The following is a 21,114-nucleotide window of genomic DNA, read 5'->3' on the forward strand; positions in this document are numbered from 1 at the left end:
TACAGATCAACTAAATCTCCACTTATTTGGGATCTCAGAACCATCATCCTTTCATTATCCTTAACATTAAAGTCCCAGCATGCTCTTTCAAATGATATGAGAAAAGATTCAGGACAGTCTCCTTTTCCATATTGGGGAAATTTCTTTAAGTCAAGTTTTGAGAGATTTCCCTCACTAGAGTAGTTGTTGTTACTACTATTATTGTTTTGAGCAGCCAATTCTAATCTTTTCATTTCCACTTGAAATTCAATTTGTTTTAAATCCAACTCCATTTGTCTGTTTTCTTGCTCAGCTTTTTCTCTCATCTCTATTTGTCTTTTTTCCTGCTCAAATGCCATTTGTCTGGCCTCTTGCTCAGCCCTGGCCTTTTCTTTCTCCAGTTCTAATTGATTTCTCATAGCTAGCTTCTCAGCTCTGGCTTTGATTTCTAGTTCCTTCAATATAAATTCCTGTTCTAGCTTCCATTTTTCAAAATCAGGAGAGCTTAGAACACTTTCTCTCGCTGAGGCACCCTCATGAGTCTCCTCCTGTTCCACAGCTAGAGGGTCTCCATTTCCCTCCACTTCCTGAGGTAAACTTTGCACCTCTTGAGGATCAATTACCTCCATTCTTAGCTTTCTAATTCTTTTGGTTGGTATAAGTATGTGTACTTCTTTGATACGAGCTGGTTTCTATTGTAGAGTTAGTCAGGCCTCTTTTAAAACACTATTTTACTACTGTTTTCTTTTTCCCAGTATTTTTCTGGGGTACTATGTAGCTCTCACTTGGCAGCTAAAGATGACTACACTTTTTCTGTCACCACTCCAGCCACATTTCTTGGTCTGAGACAACCTTCTTGCCTCCAGACACAAAACAAATTCTGTTTTCAAGCCTCTGCTTTTTAAGTTCCTTTCACCTCAGACCTGTTCTGACCCTGGCTTCTGCTTTTTATTCACAAGCACTCCCTTAACTCTCAGAGCCTTGGATTTTAAGCTAGCCCACTGGGTCTGTTCAAATCCTGAGGTAAACTCAAAAGGAATTTCAAAGTCATTCCCTATCTTAGTCCCCCCAGATCTGGGATCAGAAGCCCCACCACTAAGCCTTACCACTAAAGCTCTAGCAGGTAACCCACTTCTTTACCACAGACCTCTGACTAAAGGGTACCCTTGACTCAAAGAAAATTCACTTTTTACTCTGGCTTGACTGGAATTTTTTTCAGATCCCGCCACTGGACACCAGTTGTGACATTCACCTCTAAGAAGCACCTACTTTTTGTGCCCTCACAAAGGTTCGTCTTCGTTTCCCTCACTGCCACCAGTGGATTACCTCTATCCACAAGATAAAAGACATTTGTCCAAACACTTGTCTGGTAAATGCAAACAGAACTTATTTATTGAAGTGTAGCAAAGTTAATAATGATCCAGCCGCGGGAGGGTCCATGACCTCGACCGGCGAGGCTGGCCTTGCCCTCCACCCGGGATAGCGCGAGAGGGGCCCACGTGACTTCCGGGTGGGAGGGGAAGGCCCGGGTATTTAAAGGGCCTTCCCCTTCCGGAACGCCCTCTTCTTTTCGGGCACCCGAACTGGAAGGACAGTGATCGGAACACAGCGACCACCATTTTTTTTTCATTGTCGCAACGGGAGAAGCATTGGCAGCCTTCTTGCGGCGAAAGGAGTAGGGAGTCAGGAGCTGAATGGATCGGGAAACGGAGCTTCGGCAGGGCACTTCCAACAGACCGGGAGAAGCATCGGCTCCTCCCACAGGCTGAGTACCTATGCGCGGAAAAGGGAAACCTAACCGGGAAAAAGGGCGGCCACTGGGAACTCTTCCCGCCTACCCCTCGCTAGGGCCCCTTGCATATAGAGCAGCCCTGTTGAGATGCCCACTATCTCTTACCTTGCTTTTCCCCTTCGGCGCCACACCAAGGCGCTCGTTCCAGCCTCGCCCGGTAAAACAATTAGCGGCGGCGGCGGCGATTTAACATCTCAGATCGTTCCCCTGGGAAGCGGCGCCGCGAGCACACCGGCTCTTTCCCGATTGGGGGGCAGCGGGGAGAAAGGCGCGGGATCGCTGCAACTACTCGGCGCGGTCTGATCAAGCCGTCCCTCCCCTAAGCCGGCCTTGATTCCTTTTCCTTTACTGCCTTGCTCCGGTGCCGCGCCTGGTTCCTGGGGAGCACTGGTTTTTTCTTGCCGGTTTTTCTCAATCCAGCTACAGGGTTTTTGGGGTTCAGGCGGAGCGCTAGGGACCACTGTATTTTTAAATTTCCCGCCAAATTCCAGGCCCCGCCCACCCGCCCGCCCATCGCTGCGGTACTTGTTTTCGACTCCTGGTTAGGCGCAGGGGTAACTGCGCAAGCCCGGGTCAGCTTGGCATTGCAGGCATACGGGCACTTTAACTGAACGTAGCAAAAAAAAAAAAAACCTACCGGCGATCCTGGTCTGTGTTATATATACGGGGCTGCTTATTAGCGGTCACTGCCCTGCGTGGAGAAGGGGGAACCCCTTAGTAGCTCCAGACCGATTACAATTACAGGGCATTGGGCGAACACCAGGACCTGCTGAATTAATTTGCAACTCATTGGGAGCATACAGATATATCCATAGCCGAATTAACTGGATTGTTAAGTATTACAGCAAAAATTGATAATTGATTCATTGAATACATTTTATTGCACTGAACCTTTTCTACAGTTATCCCTACATACATTCAAGTGGCCGGATACAACATATGAATTGATGAATTAATTGGCTGGCTAAATAATAAAGTTTAAATTGAGGGTATTACTTTAATAAATCTTACCTAGATTCAACTTTATCTACATGTGTTTTTAGATGCAATTAATTGGCCGTGTATAAATACAGATATAGATGAATTAATTGGATTGTTACATAGTAAAGCCTGAATAGAGATTATTAAGTGAATACATTTTATCTACACCCAACTTTTCCTATATTTAAATTTTATACATTTGATTACTCTTACATAAATCCATGCAGAGGAATTGATTGGTTGGTTCAAGAGTAAAGCCTAAGTGGCAATTTTAGCTGAATAAAGATTGTGTCTTATTCCATTGTCTTTTATTGCTGACATAATAATTAACTAAATAATAATAATAATTTTAAAAAAAAGTGGCTAGGTGGTTGGTGGACATAAAGGATATTCCCTTTCATTCTTAGTCTAAGGCAAGGGTGATTGACTAAAACTACTAAGTAATACTTACCTTACAATCAATTGGCGTAGTGTGCCTCAGCCTTGTAGGTACAGCAAATTGATTATACACCAAGGGGAAGCCAGCCCTTGTTACAGTATTGGCGCAGGCTTTTGGGCCAGATCAATTCCATTGTACCACCGGCAGGATTGGATGCAGTGCTGATTTATTTGGGTTTTGTGCGCGCAAGGGCTGCAATCTAATAAGCAGCTAAATAAGTTTAGGCATCGGGTATAAATAAATAACTTAGCCCGGGTGCAGTTTCAGCCAGGGGCGCATTAGGCACATAGAGATATCTAAGAAATAAATTAAGAAAAAAAATTAGAAGGGAGAACAGGAAAAGAATCAGGGTAGCGGCTCAGGCGTAGCGCGGTTAACTTGCAAGATGGCTCCACGAAAAGGGGTTGGAAACAAGAAGGGGAAGCAGCCGGCCAAGAGGGGGCAGGCAACTCCCGCGTCACCGCCTCATTCCTCTTCGGATGAGGAATCATGGCCGGTCTGGCAAAAATTGCAGAGCAAAATTGAGGCCTTGGAGGCTCAAACTCTGGGCAAGCAGCCCACTCAACCACGTGGAGTGCGTAGATCGGCACGGGAGTCCAAAAGCCACAAGAGGACTAGGCTAAGGGTCATGGCTCGCGAGCTAACACAGAGATGTGCTGCTATTGAGTCCACACAGGGCACGGATGCTGCTGCGAGGCAGGATGAGGACGGTGCAGGGGCACCTTCAAAGAGGCGCCGGACTGCTGAACAGCGGCCGGTTCCCAGGGAAGAGTCGGATCAGGCATCTGTATGCCAGGAGGAGCAGGACGAGATTGAGGAGGTTAGCGGCGAAGCCCCCCAGTGCTATGAGGAACCAGGCGGACCGTCGACATCATATGGTGAGTACTCAACCGGGGCAGTTGCCCATACGCCTCCCAAAGCGTGGCCCTGGCCCGCGGGTGCACCAGGAGCATATGCAGCGACTGCACCCTACATCTCGATGGGCCAGGGTTTACCCAATACCCCCTGGCCTTATGCCGCTCCGCATCTCTCAGGATGGGGCGGTCCTGCTGTGGCTCCTCCCGCGCAGGCGCAGCCTGGGGTTGCGGCTGGCTCAGGGGCCTGGCCTTACCCGGGGGTACCCAACACAGGGTACAACACTGTGCCCATGGCGGCGCTGCCTTACGGGGACTATTCGACACCTTTGGGCGACCATTTGAGCCCAGCAACTAAAGAAAAAATTTGGAAAGAAGTGTACATAGATGTCTTTGAGTTGCTTAATAGGGAGGTGGAAAAGAAGGACCTAGAAGGGGAGGACGAGAAGGATAAGGAGAGGAGAAGGAGGAAAAAGCCAGAGAGAACGTGGGCTAATTGGCTCCCTGGGTTCTTAATTTACGCTGGGGTTATTGTAAAGGCTCAGCCGTGGAGGGCGCAGTCCCTCTTCCAGTACTTAGACATTATATATAGGGCATATACGGATTTCGCAGGGCAGGCTTGGTTACAATATGATCAGGCCTTCCGCATGAGAAGTGCCATCCAACCAAACCTGCGGTGGGATGAACCCCAACCGGGGCTCTGGCTGCAGCATATGGCCCCTTCTAGGCCCAACACTGGGGGCCGTTTTGATAGTGGGCATCTCAATAGGAGAGCGTTAGTCTCACAAGCTACCCGCACAAGTGCGGGGCAGGTGGTTCAACCCCGCTTGCCTTGTTTTCAATTTAACGCCAGGGGCTTCTGCAACAAGAAGCCCTGCAAGTTCAGACACGAATGTCTCACATGCGGGGGGCAACATGCAAACTCCTCGTGCTTCAGGGCGGGGGCCCAGAGACAGAGCAGGAACACAGGGGGCCCCAGGAAGCCTAACAACGGAAGTGGGAGCAATGCAAAAGGGGCCCAGCCCAATTAAAGTACAGGTCCTGGAGGAGTGGTTGAGGCTTTACCCTCGCCAAGAGGACGCACAGTATTTATTGCAGGGTTTCAAATATGGCTTTAGAATACCGGCTACAGGGGAGCACAAGGCCTTCATGGCCCGGAACCTCCGATCAGTGTTAGGTATGGAAGGTATAGTACAACAAAAAATTGACAAGGAAGTAAAAGAGGGCAGGGTCCTCGGCCCCTTCTCTAAACCGCCTATGGCGAACCTCAGAGTTTCACCACTAGGTATAGTGCCCAAGAAGGCCCCAGGGGAATTCCGGTTAATTCATCACCTGTCCTTCCCGGAGGGGGAATCAGTGAACGATGCTATTCCCCAGGAATTATGCTCGGTCAGGTACACCTCCTTCGATGACGCAGTGAGAATGATCAGGAAATGTGGTGTAGGGGCTGAACTGGCAAAATGTGGCATTAAGTCAGCCTTTAGGCTGCTGCCAGTTCACCCTCAGGACTTCAACTTGCTGGGCTTCCAGTTTGGTGGCGCATTTTTCGTGGACAGGGCCCTACCCATGGGATGCTCAGTGTCATGTGCTGCATTTGAGAGGTTCAGCACTTTTATTGAGTGGAGACTTAGGCGCATGGCGAGAAGCAACTCAACAGTGCATTACCTTGATGACTTCCTTTTCTGTGGAAAGGGAGGCACAGGCAGATGCGGTGTCATACTCCGTACATTCCAAGCATTAGCCAAAGAATTAGGGTTGCCCCTAGCGGAAGATAAGACAGAGGGTCCGGCGACATCTCTAACCTTCCTGGGTATAGAGCTTGATACGGTGCAGCAAACATCGAGGTTACCACGGGACAAGTTGATTGACCTGAGGGCCCGGGTTGAAGCCCTATTGCACAGAAGGAAAGCTTCCCTTAGAGACCTGCAGGAGATAGTTGGGCATTTGAACTTTGCTTGCAAGGTCGTGGCACCGGGCCAAGCATTCCTCAAGCGGCTATGCACAGCTATGAGGGGTCTCAAGCGACTGAGTCACAGGACCAGGGTAACACGGGGCATGAGGGAGGACCTCCAGGTATGGAGCCGATTCCTCCAATCGTTCAACGGGGTCTCTTTCTGGAGGTCCGAGATAAATCTGAAGGCAAATTTCCAAGTGCACTCGGATGCCGCCGGGTCATTGGGATTCGCCATCTATTGCCAAGGCAAATGGTGCGCAGGCCCGTGGCCGCACTCATGGCACCAGAGCGGCATTACAAGGGATCTAACCTTCCTAGAATTCTTCCCAATTGTAGGAGCGCTATGGCTATGGGCGGAAGAATGGGTGAATTCTGTAGTGCGCTTTTGGTGCGACAACCTGGCGGTTGTGCACATCATAAACAACCAGACGGCACAATCGGAGAGGGTTATGAAACTGGTGAGGGCCTTCACACTCAGGGCATTGCAGTTCAATATTGTGGTGCACGCCAGACACGTCCCTGGGGTAGACAATAGCATAGCTGATGCTTTGTCACGTCAACAGATCGCTCGGTTCAGGGAACTGGCTCCAGAAGCCAGGGAGACGCCAGACGTTCTTTCCCCGGAGGTCTGGCAGATTGGCGTGATGTCGCATCCACAGCAATAGGGATGGCCCTTGCAGAAAGGACAAGGAAGGGCTACTCCGCAGTGAGTACGGAGTTCACGCAATTTAGAAGGATGGCGCATCTGGACCAGGCCTGGCCGGTCCCAGTGGAACACCTGCAGCAGTTCATGGTACACCTGTACAAGAGAGGGCTAGCACCGTCCACTATACAGGGTAAGCTGTCGGCCGTAGCATTTCAGGCGAAAAGCAATGGCTACAGGGACACCACTGGCGATTTCCGCATTAGGAAAATGTTAGAGGGGTGGTCTAAGGAGAGGGGCAGGATACAGGACACTAGGACACCCATTTCACCCGGCATCCTGGAGCGTATCTGCACGCACTGGAGGACGTTGTGCAGGGATGAGTATGAAATACGGTTGTTCCATGCTGCATCTCTCATAGCCTTTTTCGGTGCCCTCAGGTTCAGTGAATTGGTGGCTCAAGGTAAGGCGGACAAGGCTAGGGTAGCCCTACAGTGGGGGGATGTAAAAGTGCAGGGAACGACAGTGGAGCTGTTGATTAGAAGATCTAAAGCTGATCAAAGGGGGAAAGGCAGGCAGTTACTTTTGGGGCACTGCTCAGCCAAGAGCATATGCCCAGTTAGAGCAGCTAAAGCATATTTGGAATACAGGGGTAGCGAACCGGGTTATTTTTTCCAGCATGCCGACAAATCTCCATTAACAAAATACCAGTTCTGGAAACTGACAGGTTTAGCCCTACAGGCAGTGGGTATTACGGGTGCTAGGTTCGGCACGCATTCTTTCAGAATTGGAGCGGCATCCACTGCGGCAGCCATGGGCTACAGCACGCAGGACATCAAGCGATTAGGGCGGTGGTCCTCTTCCTGTTATAAAAGGTATATTAGAGCCTTACCTACAGTGTAGGCGGGTGCCTGACTGACGTTTTTACAGGTTGCTCAAGCGCAAGAACACGGAAGCACATCTTGATCATCGGCCATAGCTATATATACTGGGCAGAGCGCTATGCGGCAGCATCTCATTGGGGAAGCAACCTGGGGCTAGGAGCAAGGGCCACCATTACATGGAAGGGGCTGCGTGGCATGCAATGGGGTCAACTATGCAGAGCCACGGCGTTTGGTCACTGCCCTCCTGACCTTTTACTTATACATTTGGGAGGCAACGACTTGCCCCGGCTGCCGGGCAAGGCGTTAATACTGGACATCCTGCGCGACCTTAAAAGATTGAAGACAACATACCCGATGATGCGTATCATATGGTCTACAATTATACCTCGGATAGCCTGGCGAGGCTCTGTGAGGAGTGATGCGGTGAACAGGGCCCAGCGGGGCATCAACAGGGAGGTATGCAGAGGCGTCTGCAACGGTATTGGATCTGTGATAGGGCACCGCGGGATTCAAGCCGAGAGGCGGATATCCGGGGGGGCCTGCTTGCTGAGCTCACAGGGCTCTGTGGCGGGCATGGGACATAGCCAGGCTAGTCCCTATGCTGTGGCGGGTAGTGCGGAAAAATTGGCTTCTACGGTGGGTCCCGCAGTAATTTCAAGTAAGCCAACAGTACATCCTACCGCCCGGCACTGCGGATCGTGCGATTACAGTGTCTGTGGTGGGAAGATGCGCTGGGTCACACCCAGACTAACAACCCTCAAACAAAGGGGGATAAAGATCTGGGGGTGTTTGGTTAGCGGCCGGCCAGGTCCCTGCTATCCTTTACGGTCGCGGGAGCCTGGGGGGCCCGGGACTCGCCCTTACGTTAATCCCTTTAAATGTTTCTGCACTACAGCAGGCCCCTCCTTCATAATGAAATGTTGGTATATGATTGTATGATTAATAAAGTGTGGCCCATATTTTAAACCCATATTATTGTCTCGCGCATTATTCCGGGGTTGGGGGGGCAATAATCACAGATGTTCTTCAGATGTTCATTGTACACAAGCAAATCATTCACAAATCTCTCTATACATACTTTCCTCTTCCCATATAATTAATTACCACCTTCTCTATTTATCTTAACCAGCTTAGCTCTATTAATACCTGTTTCTTTTCTCTCTGACTCTGACTGACTCTCACTCTCACTCTGGCTCTTGACTGACTCTTGACTGACTAACTCCTCCTCTCAGGCTCTGCCTTTTAGACTCTCTCTTGGCTCCACCTCTCCACCACATTAGCATAGACATGAATAATACATGACTTATACGTAACAAAGGGTGAACACTACAATCATGTATGAGGACACCAACATATCTTGTGTTACTAAGGCTTGGACGGCTGAACTGCATTGGGTGGATCTTTCCCTCATGTATCCACTTATGGTCTTCATATAGCACCAGCACAGGCTAGAAGAGCAGCAGGGTTGAGAGGAAACATGTCTATAGTATCTTCTCTTCAGAGTTCCTGTTCGACCAAGCACTATTTGGGGCACTAGGACAGATGAGAACTGACCACTTCACTACACATTCAGTTCACTGCCAGTATTGTTGGTGATAGTTCTGGCCTTGCTACTGAGGACCATAAGGCATTTTGTTCTGAAAAAGTGTACGGCTCACATACTGCCCTGTAGTACCTAAAGCACTCTCAGAGCTGCTTAAAATTTAATTATGCAGGCTACAAATTGCCCCACCCATCAGCAATCTGGGCACTCATTTTACCAACCTCAAAAGGATGGAAGGTTGTGTCAACCTTTAGCCAGGTACTTAAGCCCGGGATCAAACTTAGACTATCATTCTGCAGTTTAAGCACTGCACCACATGGGTTAACGTGTGTCAACATTGCCTAATCTAGGACAGCACAGAATTTCACAGCTGGGTTGACAACTACAGGACTATTCAACTTTCTTGACTTGGTGCCACTAATCTCACAGGTCTGGTTGCAGGAGGTCTTTTTGTGAAAACCAAAATAATTGATTTGTTGTTGTTGTTGTTTAGTCGATAAGTCATGTCCAACTCTTCATGACCCCATGGACCAGAGCATGCCAGGCCCTTCTGTCTTCCACTGCCTCCCGGAGTTTGGTCAAATTCATGTTGGTAGCTTCAATGACACTGTTCAGCCATCTCGTCCTCTGTCATCCCCTTCTCCTCTTGCTTTCATACTTTCCCAACATCAGGGTCTTTTCCAGGGAGTCTTCTCTTTGCATGAGATGGCCAAAGTATTGGAGCCTCCACTTCAGGATCTGTCCTTCCAGTGAGCATTCCGGGTTGATTTCCTTCAGGATTGATAGGTTTGTTTTCCTTGCAGTCCAGGTGACTCCTCCAGCACCACAATTCAAAAGCATCAATTCTTCGGCAGTCAACCTTCTTTATGAGCCAGCTCTCACTTCCATACATCACTACTGGAAAACCGTAGCTTTAACTGTGCGGATCTTTGTCAGCAAGGTGATTTCTCTACTTTTTAAGATGCTGTCTAGGTTTGTCATCGCTTTCCTCACAAGAAGTAGGCATCATTTCAATTTGTGGCTGCTGTCCCCATCTAGGGTGACCATGGAGCCCAAGAAAGTAAAATCTGTCACTACCTCCATATCCTCCCCTTCAATTTCCCAGGAGGTGATGGGACCAGTGGCCATGATCTTAGTTTTTTTTATGTTGAGCTTCAGACCGTTTTTGGTGCTCTCCTCTTTCACCCTCATTACAAGATTCTTGAATTCCTCCTTGTTTCTGCCATCAGAGAGGTATCATCTGCATATCTGAGGTTGTTGATATTTCTTCCTGCAATTTAATTTTGGTTTGGGATTCCTCCAGTCCAGCCTTTCACATGATGTATTCTGCATATAAGTTAAATAAGCAGGGGGATAATATGCAGCCTTGTCGTACTCCTCTTCCAATTTTGAACCAATCAGTTGTTCCACATCCAGTTCTAACTGTTGCTTCCTGTCCCACATATAGCCGCCCAGAGTGGTCGACCAGACCAGATGGGTGGGATATAAATCAAATAAATAAATAAATAAATAAATAAATAAATAAATAAATAAATAAATAAATAAATAAATAAATAAATAAATAAATAAATAAATAAATAAATAAATAAATAAAGATTATTCAGGAGATAGATAAGGTGGTAAGGCACTCCCATTTCTTTAAGAATTTGCCATAGTTTACTGTAGTCCACACAGTCAAAGGCTTTTGTGTAGTCAATGAAGCAGTAGTAGATTTTTTTCTAGAACTCTCTGGCTTTCTCCATAATCCAGCGCATGTTAGCAATTTGGTCTCTAGTTCCTCTGCCCCTTCAAAATCCACCTTGTACTTCTGGGAGTTCTTGGTCCACATACTGCTGAAGGCTACCTTGTAGGATTTTGAGCATAACCTTGCTAGCGTGTGAAATGAGTGCAATTGTATAGTAGTTAGAGCATTCTCTGGCACTGTCCTTCTTTGGGACTGGGATGTAGGCTGATCTTTATAGTTTATTTATAGTTTATTTTTAAATTGATTTATAGGTAAAAGTAAAGGTTCCCCTTGACAATTTTTGTCCAGTCGTGTTTGACTCTAGGGGGCGGTGCTCATCCCCATTTCCAAGCCATGGAGCCAGCGTTTTGTCCGAAGACAATCTTCCGTGGTCACACGGCCAGTGCGACTTAGACACGAAACGCTGTTACCTTCTCACCGAGGTGGTCCCTATTAATCTACTTGCATTTGCATGCTTTCAAACCGCTAGGTTGGTGGGAGCTGGGATGAGTGACGGGCGCTCACTCCGTCGCATGGATTCGAACTTACAGCTGAAGATCTACAGATCTTACAGCACAGAGGCTTCTGTGGTTTAACCTGCAGCGCCACCACATCCCTTAAATTGATTTATAGTTTATTTTAAAATCCATATCCTGTCTCATTTTTTAAAAAGGGAATGACTCAAAGTGGCTAATAAAAAACAAAAGCACCATAATTATATATTATTTCTCCCCGCTCCTAACAATTATTTAGCAACCTCATCTTTAGCATATCAAGCCAACACAGAGTGAAGATATTTGGGAAAGGAACAAAAAGAGCCAAAATTAGCTTTATTTTAATGCTTTTACAGTAGGACTAGCTTACATACTTATATGGTGTACAAATGTAATAAATAAATTCAAAGGTCAGTAAATATTTTTCTTTAAACCTGTATGATGGTGAAATGTCAGTGTCCAATAGATCTCTGAGCATGTGTCTTACAGAAGAAGCCTTAAGCCTAGCAGTCATGTGCGTCTTTCATCGTACAGGTGGGTGTGAACAATGACAGCTAGACCATGAAACAAAAAACATATATTAAAAACCATTCCTTATAGTATCCAAGTCACAGGCTGCTTCAAGCATCAGTTTAGAGGTAACCACTAATAACCAGTAGATGACTATGACGAAGCCCAACATAGTTAGGAAGGTGATCCAGTCAAAGCTGTAGAAAGGAGTCCCTTTCTACCTGTGCATTTGATAGCAGTTCTGGTCAAGGAGCATGCCCCCAAAATATGGGCCTTATCTTTCAAAGGGTGTGAAGCCCCGAAACCATAGTCAGATATTCCACCCATCATTATATTTTATCTGAATTACATTTGAACTTATCCTGTCCCATCCAGTACCTCACAGCTTAACAGTGACTTAGCATTTCTGCTGCTTCAGATAACAATGCAGGCTAGAGCTGGATGTTGTCTGCCTGCTGATGACTTCAGTTCAAATCGCTACTCAGTGGTTTCATACGAATATTAAATAACATGCACTCACCCTGGCAACACCTCTGGAATGACAAGCTCCAGTCCTCCTCCTGCATTAGGAGCAGGAAGAAAAACGGTCCTCCATCCTTTCCCTCAACTTCAGGTTTGGAAGCACATTAGGAGCTTGTTGATATCATAGGAAGTGCAAGTCATTTCCTGCCCTTCCCGTGCATTCGAAGTTGATCCCAGCTTCAGAAATGTGCCCTTTTTTTCCATGTTTGTCTTTTCCAAGAAATATGTGAATTGATAATGAGAGCGACAAGATGGTTTCTAAGACAACATTTGGGGGCCATCTTGTCACTCTGTGGGTCAGGCCTCCTGATGCCGAGAGCCAAAACCACAACAGTCCAAAGGTTTCCCAAGATGATGATGTGCTGAGGGTTAGGCATGAGCAATCACAAAACAAAAGCTGTGAAGCAACTATGCTTCGCAAGTTAAAGGCTTGGATCTTTGCCTGCAATCATTCATAAACCCCTCCTCTCTTCCCTTTTTGACAGGGTGTCCAATTATTTTGGGAAAAGAGCTTGCTTGCCAAGAAGCGGTAATGATTTCCTTCTCTCTCTCCTGCAGATCGTACGGCCATCGAACCATGCCACAAAGTTTGTAAAAACTGTGAGGATCATTCCAGACATTCCGGATGCTTGTTGTCTCCCTAATAAAATGAATTCCCTGAGTGTTCTGTTCTTAGAGGAGAATAAAAACATTGTTTTAAAGATGTATCCCAATATTTACATGAACAACTTCATGAACAACTGGGCTTTACCTCTAGAGGAGGCTCTCAAACTATTTTATATTTTGTGGATTCTTAATTGGCATAGCAGGGAAGAGGTAATATTGTTTGGTGGTAGCCTAGACTTAGCCAAGTTCTTTATGGCCTGACTAAGAAAAACATACAGAATAGGATGTAGACAGGTTTGTGAATGACTGCAGGCTAAAGTTTAGTATTTGTATTTGTCTGAGTTTGTGTGTATATTATTTTTATATCCTGTGGAAGAAATTTAAATCACTCCTGCTGACTGAACAAAAAAGATGTTTCCTCACTCAAAAAACATCAGTTTCACCATGGGCTTCCCAACATTGAGCTTTATATCATGTAGTCACCTGGTTTTAATTCAAACTCATCTGTTCCAAATCTGACTTAATTCTGGGGTAACTGTCCCATGTAGTTGCACGCTCAGTAAGCTAAAATTCTTTTGGAGTAAAATAGTCAAAAACAGAATGGAAACAAAAGTAATTTCTGGAAAAACCAGAGCTTTGACTGTGCAGACGTTTGTCGGCAAGGTGATGTCTCTGCTTTTTAAGATGCTGTCAAGGTTTGTCATTGCTTTCCTCCCCAGAAGCAGGCGTCTTTTAATTTCAGGGCTGCTATCACCATCTGCAGTGATCATGGAGCCTAAGAAAGTAAAATCTGTCACGGCCTTCATATCTTCCCCTTCTGTTTGCCAGCAGGTGATGGGATCAGTGGCCATGATCTTAGTTTTTTTGATGTTGAACTTCAGAACATTTTTGGCGCTCTCCTCTTTCACCCTCATTATGAAGTTCTTTAATTCCTCCTCACTTTCTGCCACCAGAGTGGGATCATCTGCATATCTGAGGTTGTTGATATTTCTTCCGGCAATCTTAATTCCCATTTGGGATTCATCCTCCCTTCCGCATGATGTATTCTGCATATAAGTTAAATAAGCTGGGGGACAATATACAGCCTTGTCGTACTCCTTTCTCAATTTTGAACCAATCAGTTGTTCCATATCCAGTTCTAACTGTTGCTTCCTGTCCCATGTATAGGTTTCTCAGGAGATGGATAAGGTGGTCAGGCACTCCCATTTCTTTAAGAACTTGCCATAGTTTGCTGTGGTCCACACAGTCAAAGGCTTTTGCATAGTCAATGAAGCAGAAGTAGATGTTTTTCTGAAACTCTCTGACTTTCTCTGTAATCCAGCACATGTTAGCATGTTAGATACATAGATAGATATCACTACAGTGGACCCTCGACTTACAGACGGCTGGACTTACAGACTTTTCGAGTTACAGACTTCTCTGGCTGCAAAATTTAGATTTGACTTACAGCCGGAGAATCGACTTACAGACCAGAAAAAAATCAAAATGGAACAAAAATAGAATAAAAACTGCTGGTTATGGGATTAATCGGTTTTCAATGGATTGTAGGTCAATGGAGATTCAACCTACAGACTTTTCGACTTGCAGCCACCATTCCAATATGGATTAATATCTTAAGTAGAGGGTCCACTGTATTATAATAAAGTTTTGGCAATATCTCCTTGTTAATATATGCTTTATTTTACAGAGTGAAAATAATATAGTATTACCCCATAGAGAGCCTCAAACTTTGTAAAGGAATAAAATAAGTAAAACCAAATTTAAATATAAAATTGTGAAATAAAGCCAAAGTGACTGCACCATAAAAATTGTTAAAACAAGTAAATGTGTCAGAACTATTAAAATCAACAAAGAGTACAGTTAAAAACAGCAAAGGAGGGCTGGTTAAACATCATATGCCAGTCTAAAAAGATGTAATTTATTCCCTTTGTGAAATAAATCATATGAGAAATAGACCACAACTCTGAAGTGAGAGAGAAAGCCTTCTCCCCCATGTTTGTTAGGCAGGCTTTCTGAAACTGTTGGTATTTTTAAGAGAGCTTCTTCTCAACATCCTGACAGGCTTATACCAAGACAGTTGGTCTCTTAGATAACCAGACCCAAGTCACTAAGTGCTTCAAAGATTAAAACTGATATCTCGAATTGGACCTGGAAAGTAATTGATAACATGCAGGTCTTTTAATATTTGGAGCATATGATTGCAATATTGTGCATCAGTTACCAGTGCAGCTGCTGCATGCTTCACCAGCTGAAGATCTCAGAACACCTGCAAAGGTAGCTCCACATGGAACACATTGCAGTACAGTAGTGCCTCGCTAGACGATGATAATCTGTTCCACTCAAATCACTGTTTAGTAAAATCATTATCTAGCGAAAAGCATTTCCCCATTGGAATGCATTGAAACCTGTTTAATGCGTTCCAATGGGGAAGAATCGTCGTTGTCTAGCGAAGATCAGCCATAGGAAAGCCTCTTTGCAAACCGCCGATCAGTTGTTTAAATAGCTGTCTTGCACAGCTTAGGTCCCAAAAACACCCGTTTTGAGAGCACGGAGGGAGCTGTCAAATCGTTGTCTAGCGAAAATCAGTTTGCGAAGCAGGGACCAAACATTGTCCAGTGAAATTCCCCCATAGGAATCACTGTTTTGCGAATAGCTATAGCGATTGCAAAAAGTCAATGTCTAGTGAAAAACTGTCATGCGGGGTAACTGTCTAGCGAGGCACCACTGTAGTCCAGAAGTGATATAACTCAGGAATGGATGACTGTTGCTAAATAAGTTCTACTCTCAATTTGTCACCAAGTGGCATCTCCTCATCACCACTGCCACCTAGGAATCTAGGGACAGAGCAGGATCAGAGTATACTACAAACCTGACCTGTCATGGGGAGGGGGGCACAACCCGTTCCAGAAAATATTGAATTCCAGCCTCCAGACCTTATTTTCTACTAACCAGCAGTACCTCCATCTTTTCTACACTTAATTTCAGCTTGTTCACCCTAATTAATTCCATTATGGAGCTCAGGCAACATGCAATGGTAGAGACTGGTTCCTAAGTGACAGGGGACAGTAGAGCGGGGTGTCATCAGCATATTGGTGGCACCTCACTCTAAAGCTTTCAGTCACCTCTCCCAGTGCCCTCATTTAGCTGTTAAATCATATAATGGAAAAGGTGGAGCCCTGAAGGATATCACAGGTCAAAGGACAAGGTGTTGAACGATGCTTCCCCAGCACCACCTTCTGAGTACAGTATGTCCTGACAGTAAGGATCAGAACTAGAGATGGGCACGAATCGGAAAAATTGTGGTTTGTGTTGGTTGTGGTTTGTGGTTCACAGTTCCCTTAGGTATCTACTACCCTTAGTACAAACTTGTGTTTCATAACACAAAAATCTGCATATAGGTTTGAACATGCCTTGGGCCCCTGTGCTAATAGATCCTTCTAAGGCAGTGGCTCCCAACCTTAGGTCCCCAGATGTTCTTGGACTACAACTTCCAGAAATCCTGGCCAGCACAACTGATGGTGAAGACTTCTGGGAGTTTTAGTCCAAGAACATCTGGGAACACAAGTTCGGGAACCACTGTTCTAGAGAACTGCAGAGTTTGTAGGGGTGCAAAGAGGAAATCCACCTCTCGGACAAATGGCCTTTGAATCTCTGTTTTAAGAATACCAGTGTAGCAGAATTCATCACCTTTCAAAGTAGCCCATGCCTGAACATCTCTTATTGTCAGGAATTTCTATTCAAAATCTCAGTCAATTGGTTTGGGTCCTGCTCAAAACAAACATGTTCCATGGTCCAGACAAAAGCCCTGCAAATATTTTAACATGGCTATGATCTCACCTGTCAGCCTTCTCCAACTAAACTACCCAGCTCCATCAGATATTTCCCACAGGACTTTACCCCTCTCTGGGCACATTACAACTTTTTGATGTCTTTCTTAGAGAACTGAAAAGACTACTCAAGGTGAGGTTTGACCAAGGCAGAATACATAGCTGTGTTAGTGTCTTTCAACAACAACAAACATACACATAACAGAATTATTAAGGCATCTTTAAAACTAACAATTTTATTTTAGTGAGTGAAATCCAGTAGTAAGTCACAGCTAGAGTAGGCCCATTGAATCAATAGGGTTAATCAACTTCTCCATTAGCACCATTGATTCAAATGGTCTATTCTAGTTGCACCTTCATGGGCTACAATCCACTTCTCAGACCATTTTGTTGAGTTCACATGTGTCTTCTCCACAGCACATATATTAATAATTGGTGAAAGTCTTGAGAGGTTGGGATCACCTAGGTACGGTGTACATAATATTGGAGCATGCAAGTCCTAGAAAACACAATGGCCACAAATGTTTTCCCTGTCTCAGATTCTGCTTCCAGAGGAAGTAAACTCAAAGTATGGCAGCTGGAGGAAGGAGATGATATTCATTCCACTTTCAAATCTTCTGAAGAGACATACTCCAAATCGAACCAACTGCAATCACCTTTTCTAAAGTAAAACCTATCTTTGCTATGTTGGACCCTTGCTGTGCTGCAGTATGCCCATTTTATGGAAAGTTTTACTTCTGTTCTGTGTTCTGGGGTCATGATCCTTGTTGTCTGTTTACATCCTTGATGTGACTGCAGTGAAATGGCCTGATTTCTTTATTCTATTTAAATTCATTCTTTGGTTATATCTGTTGAAGAGCAGCGGTAATTTATTCGTGCCTGTGTATTTGGAAAAGAGATGTTAACTCTAGTCACTTTTTTATATATACATGTTCTCCTCAAGTTATAAATTTTACGGTATGCATTGCTTCTACTAATTAGCAAATAGTTTTGCAGTGCAGCTTGAGTAGGCCAACTGAATGAATGGAGCTTGTTGAAATAGTTTGATGTCAGATTACAGTTTTGAGTAGATTTGACTAGACTAATGTTATTCCAGCTTTTAACCCTGACTATGAAAATTTACTGCACCAAGATCACAGATATATCTGACTGACTTTTTTCTAATTGTAATCTCTAAAAACTCTTAAGGACCAATATACCTAGGAAATAGCCTTCTTAAATGAGAATCCATTCTATCTGCCATGTCCAGATAGCAAGAGCTGTTCTCTGCGACCCTTCTACGTCTACAGATACTGCTTTGCTTTGAGACAGGCCAGAGCACTACAAGATCATCACACTGGCCTGTTCATCAAAGGAAAAAAAGGAAGGAAGGAATAAAGGCAGGGAGAAAACTCACTATATGCCTGGATCCATTCCAGTCAGGCTTCAGGCCACGCTACAGCACGGAAACGGCATTGGTCACCCTGTTTGATGACCTATTGAGGGAGGTTGACAGAGGCAAAATGTCTCTGCTGGTCCTCCTAGATAGCTCAGCCACCTTTTAAAAAAAATACAGCTATCATTGATGGGAAGAATAGTAACCATCAAAATGAATGTTCTACCTAAAATTTTATTTTTATTTCAGACAATTCCCATAATATTAAAACAGTCATTTTTTTTTCAAGAACTTAACAAGATAATCATGAGATTTGTGTAGCAAGGTAAAAAAAAAATTAAAATCAAAGCAATGCAAGATGCCAATCAAAGAGCTGGTTTTGGTCTCCCAGATTCGGTATTGTATTATAGAGCCCATGTATTAGTCTGGATAAAGGAATGGATAAAGATAGACTACTTAAGTTGGAAGGACATGATTTACAATTAGGTTGGCATGCTTTTCTATGGTCCAAAAAAAGATAAAGAACAGAAAAGTTTCAACTCGCATATGATAAGAAGAGCCCTACTAGGGACTTGGAAAAAGATCATCCAACAGATTTAGGGAAAAAAAAAAAAAAAAAAAAAAAACCACCAGGCTGGGTATCACCCATAGAGGCCTTTACACAACCTAACCTCATGACAGAAGCGAAACTTTTAAAATCTGAAGATCTATTTAAAAATGGTTGTGAGTTAAGGTCCAAGGAAGAGTCATAAATACAAAACATATATCTAGACTGGTGGTCCAGCGCACAAGTGGGATCTAGGTATAGAAAAGATAAAATAGAGGGCTTTAAGACAGAACAAACAACATTCAATAAACTTCTGCTGGGCTCAAATGATAAAGTAATTAAGAAAATGTATGATTATTTGCTTGAAACTAAAATGCAAGATGGGATGGTAAAAGAAAGTATGATTAGGTGAGCACAACATATAGGACATAATGTTGATATTGATCAATGGTTGCAAATATGGAAAAATAACATAAAACTCACAAAATTGGTTAATTTCAAGGAGAACATATATAAGATGTTTTATAGGGGGCACATCTTATATATGTTCTCCTTGAAATTAACCAATTTTGTGAGTTTTATGTTATTTTTCCATATTTGCAACCATTGATCAATATCAACATTATGTCCTATATGTTGTGCTCACCTAATCATACTTTCTTTTACCATCCCATCTTGCATTTTATAGGGGGCACAGAGTGGGAAAAGCTGTAATGGGATACAATCTCAAAAATGATAGAATGATGTCAATACGAATCCAAGGCAGACCATTCAACATCACAATAATCCAAGTTTATGCACCAACCACCATTGCTGAGGAGACTGAAATTGAACAATTCTATGAAGATTTACAACACCTTCTAGAACTGACACCAAAGAAAGATGTTCTTCTCATTCTAGGGGACTGGAATGCTAAAGTAGGCAGCCAAGAGATAAAAGGAACAACAGGGAAGTTTGGCCTTGGAGTTCAGAACGAAGCAGGACAAAGGCTAATAGAGTTTTGTCAAGAGAATAAGCTGGTCATCACAAACACTCTTTTCCAACAACACAAGAGGCGACTCTATACATGGAAATCACCAGATGGACAATATCGAAATCAGATTGATTATATTCTCTGCAGCCAAAGATGGAGAAGCTCTATACAGTCAGCAAAAACAAGACCTGGAGCTGACTGCGGTTCTGATCATCAGCTTCTCATAGCAAAATTCAAGCTTAGACTGAAGAGATTAGGAAAAACCACTGGGCCACTCAGGTATAATCTAAACCAAATCCCTTATGAATACACAGTGGAAGTAAAGAACAGATTTAAGGAACTAGATTTGGTGGACAGAGTGCCTGAAGAACTTTGGATAGAGGCTCGTAACATTGTCCAGGCGGCAGCAACGAAAACCATCCCAAAGAAAAGGAAATGCAAGAAAGCAAAGTGGCTGTCCAACGAGGCCTTAGAAATAGCAGAGAGGAGAAGGGAAGCAAAATGCAAGGGAGATAGGGAAAGTTACAGAAACTTGAATGCAAACTTCCAAAGAATAGCAAGGAGAGACAAGAGGGCCTTCTTAAATGAACAATGCAAAGAAATAGAGGAAGATAACAGAAAAGGAAAGACCAGAGATCTGTTCAGGAAAATTGGAGATATTAGAGGAACATTTTGCGCAAAGATGAACATGATAAAAGACAAAAATGGGAAGGACCTAACAGAAGCAGAAGACGTCAAGACGAGGTGGCAAGAATACACAGAGGAATTATATCAGAAAGATCTGGATATCCCGGACAACCCAGACAATGTAGTTGCTGACCTTGAACCAGACATCCTGGAGAGCGAAGTCAAGTGGGCCTTAGAAAGCCTGGCTAACAACAAGGCCAGTGGAGGTGATGGCATTCCAGTTGAACTATTTAAAATCTTGAAAGATGATGCTGTTAAGGTGCTACATTCAATATGCCAGCAAGTTTGGAAAACTCAACAGTGGCCAGAGGATTGGAAAAGATCAGTCTACATCCCAATCCCAAAGAAAGGCAGTGCCAAAGAATGCTCCAACTACCGTACAATTGCACTCATTTCGCACGCTAGCAAGGTTATGCTCAAAATCCTACAAGGTAGGCTTCAGCATTATGTGGACCGAGAACTCCCAGAAGTACAAGCTGGATTCCGAAGAGGCAGAGGCACTCGAGACCAAATTGCTAACTTGCGCTGGATTATGGAGAAAGCCAGAGAGTTCCAGAAAAATATCTACTTCTGCTTCATTGACTATGCGAAAGCCTTTGACTGTGTGGACCACAGCAAACTATGGCAAGTTCTTAAAGAAATGGGAGTGCCTGACCACTTTATCTGTCTCCTGAGAAACCTATATGTGGGACAGGAAGCAACAGTTAGAACTGGTCATGGAACAACTGAGTGGTTCAAAATTGGGAAAGGAGTACGGCAAGGCTGTATATTGTCCCCCAGC

General features: G+C 44.4%; 1 long non-coding RNA gene across 1 annotated transcript in view; it reads right to left on the reverse strand.

Moving 5' to 3' along the window:
- LOC144588227 (uncharacterized) overlaps positions 1-14,169 on the reverse strand; it is a 95,283-nt gene extending 81,114 nt beyond the window's left edge. The window contains exon 1 of the long non-coding RNA XR_013543673.1: positions 12,317-14,169. This is a non-coding gene — a long non-coding RNA (uncharacterized LOC144588227). The remainder of the gene's footprint in view (positions 1-12,316) is intronic.
- Between the last annotated feature and the right edge of the window lie 6,945 nt (positions 14,170-21,114).

The sequence above is a fragment of the Pogona vitticeps genome, chromosome 3, assembly GCF_051106095.1.
Source record: "Pogona vitticeps strain Pit_001003342236 chromosome 3, PviZW2.1, whole genome shotgun sequence".
Lineage (NCBI taxonomy): Eukaryota > Metazoa > Chordata > Lepidosauria > Squamata > Agamidae > Pogona > Pogona vitticeps.